This window comes from Rhagoletis zephyria, unplaced genomic scaffold, assembly GCF_001687245.7.
Source record: "Rhagoletis zephyria isolate East Lansing unplaced genomic scaffold, Rhagoletis_zephyria_1.1 Rzeph_scaffold_00353, whole genome shotgun sequence".
Lineage (NCBI taxonomy): Eukaryota > Metazoa > Arthropoda > Insecta > Diptera > Tephritidae > Rhagoletis > Rhagoletis zephyria.
The window spans coordinates 37,651-49,500 of NW_016157437.1; positions in this window are offsets into that span (position 1 = coordinate 37,651).

The following is an 11,850-nucleotide window of genomic DNA, read 5'->3' on the forward strand; positions in this document are numbered from 1 at the left end:
TTATAAACTTTACTTACGTGAAATGCATTTTTTTTAGTTTCGACTTTAGAAAAGGTATGAAAAAACTAAAATGCTTAGGCAGTTATTACGATGCAATTTAGTAGTTGATATATGTACATACACACACATACATACGTAGGTAAATAATCATTGCTGTGATATTTCAATTAAAAAAAGGATTCTGAAAATTGTTGAAATCTGAAAAATGTATGTATGCACGGGCACACATACATACATACACACATAGAAATATATGTATATTAAAGCAATTGCTCGCTTTTTAGAGGTTAAATACGCACATATGTAATTATTTTAATTGTTATTGGAAGGTATTGGTTATTTTTGTAGAAATGTACATATGTATGTATGCACAAAGCCATACATATCCTTGATGAAATGTAGAAAGGCCCTAAGTAACACGATTTTATTTTTTTTAGGAGAGACAAAAAACGTTATATAATTGAAATAATAATTTATTTATTATTTTAATAGTTTATGTTAAATATCAATACCTAACATATTTTTTTAATTTTAAGTTTTTTTTTTATCAATTATGCAGAATTTCTGTCAGCTAGGGCCTTTGGCAATGCGAAGTTATGAAATAAATTTTTCAGTTAGGGCTTTTTAAATGAATTAAAAAACTGTTTTCCAGCATTTTCATCAAACAGTAGACATTTACCGCAAATTTTTAGACAAAAGCACGACGAAAATGATTCCCCTAACAATCTGGATGGCCTTTGAGACACAAGGTATTTCCGTCCTTTGTCTTATGGTGATTTCGTTTTTCACACGAAATTTGGAACACAGACTATAATTCAATATAGTCAAGAATTTTAGCTGGTCTCGGAACTATTTACAAAGGCAAAGCCTTCTAAACTTAAGCAATTTTTTTTTTTAAGTTTTATTTGCATTTTGTTAATTTTTTGTAACAAAAGTACTTCAGTTAAGGCTTTTTAGTTTCAGAAATTTTCATTCGTTCAGTTATGGCTTTTTAAAAAGTGGCATTACTTCGCTAGTTTTTGAGTAACGGTTCTAAACTTTTTAGTGAAGATGGGTTTTTGTATTAGCTTCTTGGGAATGCAAAAAAACCAAATTTGGAAAAAAAAGGTCAGTTAGGGCCTTTCTACATTTCATCAACGATGTGTATGTTTTGTATGTAACTAGGCAATTCTGAAAGAAACATGTTTTAGAATTTAATAATAAAGTCAATATCTACGAATAGATAAACATATACATATATACGTAACTTGGTAGATACCTTAGTTCTTGAAGATTTATTTTTAATCCAGAAATAAATTAGATGTCAGTAGAGAAATTTCAAAGAAGGTTTTTAAAGCAATTTTTTTTTATTAATAAGAATTTATTTGTGCTAATATTTTCTGAAAGTATACTCCGGGGATTTGCAAAAGTTAGCTCGTATTTTTAAAATCTTATCGTTTTTAGCACAAATACACATGCAGTTATGTCAAAATGAAAGTAGGGAAACCACAAGTAATATCCATTTTTGTTGTTCAATCAATCTAGGGAATTTTACGTTGATGACATTGGCATGTTTGCTTCGAATCTATTTTTGAAGCAGCGAATAAAGTTCAATTTTCCTTCCTTCTTGCCATGGATTTTTTATTTAAATTTTTTAGAGACATTTACTTTGGTAACTTAAAGATTTTGCCTAGTAAAATTTTCCGAAAACTAATTCTCTAGAACATTTTAATCCTCTCACGACCTACCAAACTTGCTTTTTGAGGATGTTTTGAAGCCAGCTTTTGCAAATCCATCGAGTCTCTTATTATTGGATAGGTATACTTTCAGAAAATGCTAAGAAAGTCCGGTTTCGGCTGTCGCACAGTTATTAAATTGTTGGAATTAATCATATCTTTGAAACTACAAAGTCCTTTTAAAAAAAACCTGACTTCAAAGACTAAAAACGCGGTTTTACTATATGTATTTGGCCCATAGTCTCGTGAGTGTAGAAATTGATTGCTTCGTGTGTTTCCAATTTTTTTTTGTTTTTGCCGCACGGTGTAATAGATGCCTCGCTCTTTTCAATGTAATAAATCACTCTCTTAATTTATGGTTGTATTATATTTCCTTAAAAGATTGTCTATAAATATTTTGAGTAAGTATGCAGTTTCAGTGTATAAAGTGCAGGTTTCAAGCAGAGCTGGACACTTTTTTGAGTACGATTACATTCTAATTACGACAATTGCTTAATTGTAATCCTTAAATTATATACAATTACGATTACGATTACTTTAATTGTAATCATAAATGTTACCATTACGATTATGTATGTATATTCGGGAAAGGTGTTCCTCGCAAAAATGTTGTGGTCAGCCTGACCGGAGTTGGACTGTCGAGGGTTGTTTTGTTGACGAAAAAATGGCATATCGCCGCCGACGACGACAACCATAACAGAGCCGAATAATTATAATCTTAAAAATTTAAGGACTAAATTAATGTAATCGTAATCATGAAAAACGTGATTGCGAATACTGTAATTGTAATCCTAAAAATGTTAGTATTGCAATTACAGTAATTGTTAATATAAAAATTACAATTCCGAACACTTTAATTGTGATCCTTAGCGAAACTTTCACCGAAATGTATGTAAAATTGATTTAAAGTCGAAGTAATACTGTTAATGAAAATTAGATTTTATTGAAAGTACTGCGAAAAAATCGCATTGACTTTTGGCAATTTAAAAAAGAAAAATTATCGAACGTAATCTGTGTGGAAAAACTGCAAGACACTGTCTGCAAAAAAGTGCCAACATTAAGGAGAAAAAAGTATAAAGAACCATAATTTGAGAGTTTTCAAAATTTTAAGGCGACCGTAAATAATATTATCTGATCGGAAAACGGTTTCGGCACTATTAGAATTTTGAAATCGCAAAAAATTATTTTTTCGCTCCACCCTTACGTATTGAGATTTTATAACATTCACGTGGACATCAGTATTATAGGTAATTTAAAAAAAAAAAATTAAAAATAAATCAATTAAAATAAATTTAACCAATTTTAAAATTTTTGACTAGAAAAAAACTGTAAATGCAGGAGGGAGAAGAGGCAAAGGCTATGTGGCATTTAAAGGCCCAAGGACTATATAATAAGAATAGTTTGGCTGTTCCCATTCGCGAATTACTATATGTTGCACGTATTCATCAACAGTGTAGATTTTTTATATTCCAGAAAATTATCGTTTTACTAGAAGATTAAGCATACATATTTTAAATTGAATAGGCGCTGCCATGCCCGGAGCCCTGCACGATTCCGTTACGGATAATGCGATGCTTATACATATCGATGGTCCTATGCAAGAGCAACACAATTCAAAATTCAAAAAATAAAAAACTGTTACTACTGGTAAGTGTTTCTTGTCTCTCTAATCCTTGTCTAATCCATTTCCATACCTTACTTAAGTAAGCAGTAAGGATTGCTAAAGTAAGTACAAGAAATTAGATATGGATTCGACAAAGATTACAGACATTAGCCACTTAAAAGTAGTAAAAGATTTTATTTTTTTCCACAGGACCTTCGATATGTAGATATGTATAAGTAGGATAGAACTCAAAAACCGCAAAATTCTATGTGCTGTGTCGTTTTATATTTTTTCAGCTGTTGTACTAATTAAACACTTTTAAAAAATCACTTCCAAAAAATTTATCCTTTTTAACCTAACTTTTGTCGACGCGATTATTCATATTCGCCTTAGATGCTGCTGGTTTCATTTACCCACGGCGACTTTTTTGTATGCAATTGTGGTTGTTAGCTGTGAACCGCTAACTGCCATCCCTAATAGTCTCGTCAGAATGAGTACTTTGCGTACGTGACGCTCAAGGATGAAACTGACGTGACGTGAAGGAACGTAGAACAGCGCCGCAATGAAGGTGAAGTGTTTGCTAATAAAAATTAGCTGTTCCTTATGATCGCGTACTTGGAGTAAATTTTGCAGATACAATAGCAATACATTCACACCTTTTTACCTATATATTCACACTTCACACTCATTTTCTTCGTCACTGTATTCAAATTTTCAAAGACAGTTTATTGTCTTGACGCCTACTTTACTCAAACAATGTGACAAATAATAAATATTATCAATTGTAGTGTCTTGTATAAACGCAAGGTAATACATCTGTGAGCAGTGACGGATCTACTTGCGTCAAAATTGTGAGAGTTGGACAACGTCCGTTGAGTCCGCCGATGCAAGGCTTGCCAATCTGACCACTAAGCGTTGCGTTATCTAATGCCAACGAGTTCCAGCGCGCGCTATACCCCAATCAACGCGTTTTAATTTTTGACGTTTTCTCATTTGCCCTCATTTCCTCTGTCACCTTTTTTTCCTCTCTCTTTCTTTTCGTCTTCTACATCCAACTTCAACACGTAACGCGCTGTCAAAAATTAAAATTCCATTTGCTCGGCGCTAGCGCCGCGTTATTGCGGGATACTTCATACAAATTGTATGGGCATGAGGATTTTTGACAGTTCCTTGGCGCTTGACGCGCCAATTTAGGAATGGCAGTAACTCAATTTACACAATGTTGATAACAGTCGTGTCTTGATCGGTGGATGGCTTTTCAGTTTCCTCGAAGGCAGTTTTTTTGATCCGAGTTTCAGTGTCGGTTTTATAGACCTTGATCTTTGTAGAAGTCATAATTTGTCTCCCCTTACGAAATTGAATTTATATCAATTGATATTAATTCCAATGGCATTATTGCACATCACCAAAATATCTTTTAAAAATGTGTGTTCTCAATAACCCTGCAAACCATTTCTTCAGAGTATTCGGAATTATAGAGAAATTTTACAGAATTCGTAAAATCTCATCCGATTTTTTTGCCGAATTTTCTAAAATGAAATAAATTGTGCACACTTGGATTCTTTTGCGAAATTTCGGAAGAAAATCTGTAAAGAAATCAAAATAATTCTGCTATGTGAAAAATTTCTTGCAGAATTTTTTCAGAATATTCTTTATTTTTCGTACAGAAAGTTCTTTACGAGCTCGTGTCAGCCACTTCATATAATTTTCTTTGTAGATTCGTAAATAATAAAAAAAATTTTACAAAAATGAGAAACTTCTAAAGATTTCGTTAAGATTTCGGGAACTTTGGTTTGCAGGGAAGACATTTTTACATTTGTTACGAGAGAGTTAACTCTATGTAATATTATTGCACGCACGTCGAATTTTTTGATGTGTGACAAGTATTATCGCACTGATAGTCTCAGTATAATCGCATTTTGCGATTTTTGTTTTTCATGTTAAGCATCCCACAACGCACAGGCAATAAATCGCCTATGGCATTTATAGGGAATTTACATGATTCAACTTTCACAGCCGATTAGTTGAACCAAATGTTTGAACGAAAGTAGGCAGCCGACCAACTTCATTGAAAGCGATTAGTTGAAAGGCCGTTTACACCAGGCCAGGATTATTGCATTCAACTAAAAATCGCCTGAAAAATCGCCTCATGTAAATTCCCCATTATTAGAAAACATTCAAAGGCCTCTTTGTACATATTCGAGTATACATATGTATGTACATAAATGTATGTATATATTTGTATATATGTATTTGTAATAACTAAGTGATATTTCATAGTGTACCTAGAACAAATTAAGTAGCAGGATTATTATATTTGTTGACAATGTTAATTAATGTTTGATCGACTAGGAAAATGCGTATTTTTTTTTAGTAGTAGATTGTTTTAAAATAAGCTTTTTCATAAATAAAACAACATATAGCACAGCAACCATAAATGTTAAAACGAAACACATTAAAATCAAATCTCATTAAATTTAGTGATTGAAACGCCTTTAAAATGCAATTATAATTAAGATAATTAAAAATTCAATAAATGCACAAAAAATCGAATGCGACAAATTTCTGTTAACATAGGCGGGGAATCCCTTCAAATAAGTAAGTAAGTACGTATTTACATAAATATATATATATATATGTATGCAAGCTTTCACAATGTCCGTAAAAAGCCATTTTATTTAAGGACCAAAAAATAAGAAATTATTATTTATTATTAAGTAAAGTGTTACACAACGTTTTGTTAGTTTTCAATCAGTATATATCGCATCTGTAATAAAAAAAAAAAACAATGAAATGATGCATGAATTTAGCCATGCACATACTTACTTATATGTACATATATAAATTGAGCCAAAATGCCTAAACACAGCTGAACATGCTTCAAAGCTTTCAAGCTTTTAAGCATTTCTGTAAATGTCGCAGAGTAATTATAATTAAATAAATTTATACAATAAAAAAACGTGGATCCAATATGGTTTTCCATTTTTAAATTCGACTTTGGTTTCCTACAACAAGATTTTTGAAGAGCGCCAGCAAGAAGGCAGGTAAGTTTTTAGCATTAAAGGGCCAGTTTAAACTGCCAGCCAATCAAATGTCGGCCAGCTGTTCAATTTAAACTCAGTTTACTTAGTCTAAGTTTAAACTAGCACTGAAAAACTGGTCCTATATGTATGTATGTATGTATGCTTAAGAGGGTGGTGTGTGCCGACGAGCGGTTGGCCTCGTTGTACAGGGCGGCAGTAGCTTTTGACGGGGAGGTTTGGAAGGGAGCCAGACTAGAAGCTGTGAATAAGGGGGAACTTCCCTTGCGTCCGCGCGCCTTAGTCTGGCCTCGCCCGGAACCTTCCTCGCCGAGGGAGGTGGAAGATATCTTCCGCTACTGTAACCCGGGCCTTCCAGCGCACAACCAGAAGGTGATTCGGTTTGAGAATTCCCAGGGAGACTTTCGGCAAGCGGTGATGTTGCTGAATTCGGAGTCTCTTAAGCCTCTCGCCGAAGCACAGTGTGTCATCTTCTATGGGTTCGAGAAGGTAGCCCATAAGGTCTGTCAGACCAACTCCAAGGGGGATAACGAGCCTGTTCCGGTTTTGCAGGCGGGTGAAACGCCTGAAGCGGAGGATGCCCCCGTATGTACGGAGTTCGAATCCGTCCTGTCGGGCAGTGACAGCACTACTGGCCCTCCTTCGACTGCGGGATCGGTCATCAGTGTTGGCCCGCTGTTCGATAGGGCGGAGGAAGGGATGCTCTTTGCGTCTGATGGGGAGGGCGCTTGCGGTGGGGTGCTGGAGAGGATTTTGGAGGATGAATATTCTTCAGATCAATCATCAGCACCCTAAGGCGGCATCCGCCAACCTTTTAATCCACCTTGACCAAGGTGGAGTCGATGTAATCCTGATCCAGGAGCCGTGGTTGCGCAGCGGAACGAAGGAACTTAATGCTTATATTTTCCGCTCCTTCTCTGATCATCGGTATATACAATTCACTTCGGACGAAGCGCGCCCTAAGCACAAACCTTACAGGAATCTGAGAAGAACCAACTGGGACTTATACTGCAGAAGTGTACAGAGAATGCTTCCGGTTGCACCCGCAAAGGGCGGGACCTTGACCGAAAGTGCAGTTGACGAATTAATTTGTGTGTTCACCACTTCGTGTAAAAGGGCCATTGATATGACTTGTCCCCTGAGTCATCGCAAATGTAAGATCAAACAGCTCTGGTGGTCGGAGAAGCTCTCCGATCTTAAGGCCTTTGCAATAGGGCCAGTAAGAGTAACTCAGGCTCCGATTGGGCACTTTATAAGAATGTGCTTGGGATATATAAGTCCGAGATTAGGAAAGCGAAGCGAACTTCGTGGATACTGTTCTGTGAAAGCGTGGAGGGCAGTTAGGAGTGTTCGAGGGCGTGGACGGCAGTCAGTCTCTTCGGATGATCCTCGATGCTGATCCAGGAGGGATCCGGTTAGAGGCGTTGAGTCCTCAGACGATCGTTTCGGAAATCCTAACTGTGGATCGCCTTCTTTGTGCCATTAGCTCTTACGAGCCCTTTAAGGCCCCGGGTCCAGACGGCATAATACCGGCCCAACTTCAGAAGTCTGCAGAAGTGTCGTGCTGCTGGTTAATGCTAAAGCCTGACATCACCGCCATCCAAGAAATGCGATGGACGGGGCAAGACAAGGTAAACGTAGAGCCTGGCGATGTCAACTATAGTTGCCACGTAAGAGAGTGCAAATTCGGTGTTGGATTTGTCGTGGGAGAGAGACGCCGACGAAACGTCTGATAACGGACTGAGGCAAAAAATTTGCGCCCAACAACGCAAGAAAAGCTTAACGTCGAAATACCGCAATCACAAGAGACGGCCAATCTATGCGCCACTCGACTCCCACACTTGCTCTCTGAGAGCACTCTTCAACAAACTGATATACGCGAGCAGTGGAACCACATTTTCCGCTCATTAAGTACCGCCACCGAAGAAGTAGTCAGATTTCAGCAACTGGTACGATGAGGAGTGTCAAGAAGCTGCAGAGAAAAGACATCCGCCTACAATGCGATCGGGTGCAACGCGAGCCATGTGGGACCGTTATAGGGAACTGAAGATGGTAGCGAGACGTATTTGCAGCAACAAATTCTGGCAGACAGAAAAAAATCCCGAAAATTTATCAGAGAGTTAGGCGACTTACGGAAGTTTTCAATACTTTGACCGAATGTACTTAAGTTCGGAAGGGAACACTTTACCACCCTATGGAATGGCAGCAGCACTGAAAGTAGTGGAAAAGAAGAACCTGAGCCCCAGTTGATGAGAATGGAGTCGAAGTCCCACTGCCTGACTATGACAAGTTACGAATAGCGCTTACGCGGCTGAAAAACAACAGAGCTACTGGAGCTGACGGCCTGCCAGCCGAGCTATTCGAGTACGGCGGCGCACATAGGGGTATTTTCCCGACCTAGCCGGTCAAAATTACCTACTTAGTTTTTATTACTTCTTAAAACTCCTTATTTGACTTTGTGCCAATGAAATTTTTTCCAATGGACTTTTTTCCAAATGACTAAAATTTTTGGGTAAAAAAATGCAACAAAACTATTTTTTTTTTATTTATGACGACATTTATTTTCTCTGAAAATAGAGTTTTTGTACTTTTTAGCACTAAGATGATGATGAGTGCCATGGTTCTTTAACGTTCTAATCATTCTCGCCAGTTAGTACTGAAACAAAAGATTTTCACGATACGATAATGTGAAATTTAAAAATACGTTATCTATGTTTTCACTGTCTTGATTTCTAGTCTCTACTTCAAAAAGTGGCGGCAGTTAGCTGCTGATTTGATTTTGTAGTTTAATCTTTAACCTCTCATTTTAAATTAAAATTAAAGCCCGACAGAAACCGGAAGTAAATCAAAAACCTTTTCAAATCGTCGCCTGGGTAAAAGATTGTCGTAAGCGCAATTTTGACGATTTTTAGTTATAGATGCAGTTATATATTTTGAAATATGGTCTTTCGATTGGTGTTATCTGTTTTTAGCTATCTCCTTTAGTTTCCGAGATATTGACTACATTTTTTTCGAATGATTTAGTAAAAATTTAGTTAGTGATGCAGCCATATTAAACTAATCAATATCTTTAAAATGGCGTTCTCAATTTTTTGATATCTCCTTTAGTTTCCGAGATATTGAGTATAAAGTGTCGTTAATTTAGTAGAAATTTTGATCACATTTTGTCGTATTTCATACAATGTGGCTGCCAAATTGTGGACAAATGACGCTTACGACAAAATTTTACTAAAGAAAATCCTTCATAAACTCAAAACTAATTAACAATAAACATTAAACATTAAAAATTAAATAATTTAAGAATTTTGTGAACTAGTAACACTTCCAGAGACTTTGGAGAAATTCTATCCTCGCGTTTTTGAGAAATTGCATTCCAAACTTCAATCACGATTTCTCACAACCTTTCGGAATCAACATACGACAATCTTTTATCCAGGCGACGAAATGTAAAATTATGGTATACTACACACATACATATATGTATATTCAAATAATTTAAAACGACGTTTTCAAACGGTAGTGAAATATTTCAAAAGTATGTGTTCTTACCTGCTTGATCCAAATCTATAACAATAGTTTAAAGAAGCCATTGGGCCGTTTGCGTAAACCCAAGCAAAATGAGAACGATTTTTGGGAGAGTTGTGTAGAGAATGAATATGCAAGATTTTACCCGAACTTTTTCTTCTGGTAAAATCATGAAAAGTGTCAAGTGACGGCTGTTTGACGTTGTTACAAGAAAAATTCTTTTTTTTTTGCTCCCGTACGTTTTGTTGTTAGTCTNTCGCTGTGCGAGCTAGAAAGGTTAGAGGGATTGAGAAATGCTCTTCGGAATGTTCTCTATCGAATATGTGTGTGGCGATCTCGCCATCCGCGCCAACTACCGCGGGATCAGCGTTTTAACCATAGGGGTTACAAGGTGTTATCGAGTGCATTGTGTGAAAGACTGAAGCCCGCCGTCAACGAACTGATTGGACCTTATCAGCATGGCTGATGTCTGAATTTGCTACCCCGCGAAACTGACACGGCTGTGTAAAATGACGTTGAGCAATACCACTAGCTAGATGAAGCCTGTCCAAAACGGAACCGGTTAAAAACTAGTTGCAAAGTAATTCACTGGGGGTAGGGGGGGTTTCTGGGGTATTGGGCTGGAACTGGTACTGTCGGCAAGTTCCATGATGCTACAAGGTGTTATCGATTGGCAAATTCTCACTCTAATTCCGCCATATTTATTGCCTTAGGTGAAACAGTGTTACTTCTTTAACAATTCTTTGCCTAATAATATAGTTGAATGTTTTTTTATTTTTTGTCAGTATACACATTTTTGTTTTCTTAAAAAGGTATTTTATCTTATTTTATTTCATTTCATTACGAATATACTATAAAAAAAAAACAAATTTTGTTTAGGTGAAAATGTGAAATTTTATATTTTTCCTCCAAATGGGGATTAATTGTCTTCTCATTCTACTGGGCTAAGGCAGTGTCAAATGAAGCTTTCCCAACTTATACCACCTTGTATTATGGCATCATGGGCAAGTTCTGAGCTCGTCAGACTTTCTGCAGGGCTTCGTCACTGTCAAGGCGCACCTATACAAGATGGTGTTACCAGAACAGCTGATTTGATATTTTTGTCTCTACACTGGAATGTCATCCAAGACGAAACGGCATAACTTCAGGATGTCAATATAACTAAATGGCGAAAATTATCTCATATTTTCTTTCGTTTTGACATCCTGATGTACCAAAAAGCAATAACAAAATACACGGGATTTTTACTTATATTCAATGGCTACCACCTTATACGGATGCGCCTTGGTCACTGTCTTTGATTTTTCTACGACAGTGGATCGGACAGAAAATTGGACAATTCGGTCACGTCTTGGCTAAATTGGCAAAGGGGGGTCACTGATGATATCGTCACTAATGAGGAATTAGTGACATCGTCGCACTTGCTGTGAATCCTAAACGACATATGTATAGCTGACAACGACACTGGTGACAATGTCATGCAGGTGTACCCCTATCAAAGACTTCTAACAGACAATGTCTTGCAGCGGCACTTATAAAAAGCTCGTTGCATGACATTGTCGCTTGAATATCATCAATGATCACTGAATGACAAAGTCATGCAGAGGCCATCAACGACTAAACTACCATTTGTAGGAAAGTCATGAACGACTTCCATTTAAACGGAGCCTAAAGTCATTGAAGACTTATGGTCTGACTATGCATACTTCGCATAACTTCGCACAACTTCGCATAAACTGCAAACTTTAATTTCGTATGTACTTTATATGTATTCCATTACCCAGAAATAAGCAGAACTTTTGAAAACTTAGCGGTGTGTTGAGTTTAGATTTTGCTTCACATTTTCTTAAGTTATACTTTTAGGCACTGGTACAAATGGTTGTGCGAATTTATGCGAAGTATGCATAATCAGAACTTTAACGTAGCCGTACTAGATACTTAAGTGACGAATGCATGACATTCACAA